Source organism: Trichosurus vulpecula, chromosome 5 (genome assembly GCF_011100635.1).
Source record: "Trichosurus vulpecula isolate mTriVul1 chromosome 5, mTriVul1.pri, whole genome shotgun sequence".
Classification (NCBI taxonomy): domain Eukaryota; kingdom Metazoa; phylum Chordata; class Mammalia; order Diprotodontia; family Phalangeridae; genus Trichosurus; species Trichosurus vulpecula.
This window is the reverse complement of record NC_050577.1, coordinates 256,803,408-256,807,019: the sequence shown is the minus strand read 5'-3', so window position 1 is coordinate 256,807,019 and position 3,612 is coordinate 256,803,408.

Below are 3,612 nucleotides of genomic sequence, written 5' to 3'. Positions count from 1 at the left end.
ATTATCTTTACCCACTAGTTTCCATCTCTCTTCCAGAGTTTCCAGTTTCTGTTAAGAGTACCTTTTTCCTCTCTTGACTTTTCCCTCCCCTCAATTCTCACATCTAACCAATTGCTAATTCTTGTCCCTTCTACCTCTACAGTAGCTTCCATTTCTCCACTCACACGGTCTCTACCCCAGTTCAGGCTCTTATCATCCCCTGGTTAAACTATTAGGATACCTTTCTAAACTGCCCTCCCTACCTCCACTTTCTCTATTTTATAATCCAATTGCCACTCAACTACCAAATCGATACTCCTAAATCATGGCTCTCATTATGCCATTCCCTTGCCCCGAAGCTTCACTGGTTTCCTATGGTTCTAGGAAAAAATATGAGCTCCTCTGTTTGGCTTTTTAAGCCCTTCACAATTCCAGCCCAACTTTCTGGGCTAATTGCACATTACTCTCCTCCACACACTTTACACCCCACACAAATTGGCCTACTGGCTGTTCCCATTATACAATATTCCATCCCCTATCTTCATGCCTTTGTCTTGATGGTGACATGTGTGGGATACATTTCCTTCTTACTTCCACCTTCTAGAATCACTACTTTCCTTCAAAATTCAGCTCAACTACCCCTTCTTTTAGGAAACACATCCTGCACTCCCTAGTTGCTAGCACCCTCCCTTATAAAAATTGTGGATTTGAATTTTTTTTTGTTTCCATGTTATCACCTCTTTCCCCCCACCCATGTAAGCTAATTGGGGGCAGGTACTATTTCATTTTTGTCTTTGTCTCTTCAGTGTCTGGCATATAATAGGCACTTAATAAATACTGATCAATTTGAATTGATTATTACTAGCCTTCCTTCCCCATCTCTCCTGCTCACAGTGTGCCATATATAACATCTTCATTTTAACATAGGCCTTATGGAAAGAGTATGTTTCCTCAAAGTAAAGGGCTACCTGGATGTAGGCCAGGAAGAAGCAATTTTGGCTGGAAAGATTGATGAGAAGCCAACCAGTTGATCATGCTACTTGTTAACAATTCAGTTAAAAGTTGCTTGGAAGAAGAGGAATTGAAACTAATGGCTAACACAAGGATTGAGGTTTATATCTGGATTTCAGTTATCCCTGTGATATTTGCAGTGTCTCCAGCAGAACTTAGTCATATCACACACGGGAACGCAACAATGCAAGTGGCACATTTGGATAGACCCTTTGTGCTGCTGACTTGATGGCAGAGAGGTCGTGTTTGTTGTGAATGACTTTCTCTGGCTTGTTGATAGTTGCTATGAACTGAGTTATTTTTCTCCACCACTTTTCCAGGTGTAGCTCTATACTCTTCTCTGTGCGTTACACACAGGAACTGCCAAGAAAATTCTGTTGTTTCTGAACCACTCTGTGGCCTGGAATACAAATAGTATATTTTAGGAGCAGATGGAGCATGAAGACATGCCAGTTCATTTTGATATGGCCCCAGATTATGCCACAGGTTGCCATATAGAAATTAAAGCTATTGTGTCATTAATGTGTTGTTATCATTTTTTTTACCCACCATGCACCAGAAAGGAACAAGTGAGACAAATAAAAACCAATAGAATGCTATTTTCCGAAGGCAGAGGTAGGTTAGCAATCATGGAATCATAAATGTTAGAGTTAGAAATCCACTTGAGGGGTCATGTAGTCCAGCCTCCTCCTTTTATAGATGAAGAAATGGACTCAGAGGATTTTAATGACTTGTATGACTAAAGTCGTACAGAGAAGAGAAAGAGCTGACATGTGAACCTGGGTCCTCTGACCCCAAATCCAGAACTTGTTCCATTGTGTCCTACAAGAGTCTCTTCCTGTATCTGAACCACAGTTTTGAAAACATCTGTAAAATGGAGGTAATACTGAGGCCATTTCATATTTATCTTGCTTTCTGCAGTGCCTGGCACTGCTTAATAATTACAGAGATACAGAGATAGGAGATGGTGTCATGGATGAGAAATAGCTAGAAGGTGAGTTTATTATAATAGAGAGTTTGGGAATAGGCTGCTTGTGGCCAGGTTGTGACGGACTTTAAAAACCAGAGCAATTTGTATTTATTCCGGGAGAAGTAGGGAGCCACAAGAGTTTATTGAGAAGGGGAATGACTTGTTCAGATCTGTGCTTAAGGGAATCTTTTTGTCATCTGTGGGTAAGATGTATTGGGCTAAGGAGAGACCAGATGATTAGGGAAAAAGAAAATGAACCTATATGTTCTAAAATATTTGTAGCAACTGTCTTTTGTGGTGGCAAAGGACTGGAAATTGCAGGGATGTCCATCAATTGGGGAATGGCTGAACAAGTTGTGGTGTATGATTATGATGGAATACTACTGTTATATATAAGAAATGATGAATTCAGTGATTTTAGAAAAAACATGGAAAGACTTGCAGAATGAAGAGCAAAATGAGCAGAACCAAGAAAACTATATATAGTAACAGCAATATTGTTTTAAAAACAACTTTGAGTAAGTTATTTTGCTATTATAAATACCCAGATTAACTTTAAAGGACATATGAAGAAAGATGTTATCTGCTTCCAGAGAAAGAACTAGGTATAGAAGTATGTATAGAATAATTTTACACATATATACATATTTGTGTGTAATGGTAGCCATCTCTAGGGTGAGGGTGGTGGGTGGGGAGAAAAAAAAGGAAAAAAAAAAACCGTACTTGATAATTTTGTTGTTTATTTGAAAGGAATAGCAAATTGTGCATAGTAGATTTGCAGTTTCATGTGCAATCATCTTTTTTACTATACTGTTATAGAAATGCTTGTTTTGTTCCATAAATTAAAAAGAAAATAAGATTTTAAAAACAGGTGATGAGAGCTCACTTAGGGGAATGGCTAAGAGAAGGGGCCAGAAGTGAGAGATGTCGAGGACATAAAAGTTACTTTAGCAACTGTTTGGATAAGGGAGAGAGGGGAAAGGAGAAGTTAAGGATAAAGCCAAAGACTGGATGGGAGTGACTTTAACAACAATAGACTTGGAGATAAAGATAATGAATTTTCTTTTGGATATATTGCACTTGAGATGTTTGTGTGCCATCTGTTTTGAAACGTCCCCTAGACAGTTTATGATGCAGGACAGCCACTCTGGAGACTTCTTGGATATATAGATCTGAGGATCATCTGCAGAGAGATGACAGTTAAATCTGTGGGCCGCTGATGAGGTTGCCTTGAGAATGAAGAGAAAGAAGAGACTTTTAAAGGCCCTGGAGAGATCCTTGGAGCAACCTAGATTTAGGGGTACCATAAAGAAAAAGAGCCAGCTAAGGAAATTACAAAGAATGAGCAGCCAGGTGAGAGCACCAAGGGAGAAGAGTGTGTCATGAAAACCCAAAGAGGTCAAGAGTGCCAAATGCTACAGAGAGCTCAAGGATGAGGACTGAGAAAAAGACAACTGATATGGAAATGAAGAGATCATTGGTAATTTAGAAAAATTGGGAATTGCTGATCTACATTGGTAAGAAAGGGTGTTATTGTGAGTTTCTTATGCTAATAAATTAACAAGTCCAAACCAAAACAACAGCAAAAATCAAGATGTGAAGTCTGTGTGTGTGTGATTAACTGAATCCCTCACTTATCCTAATGAAAAGAA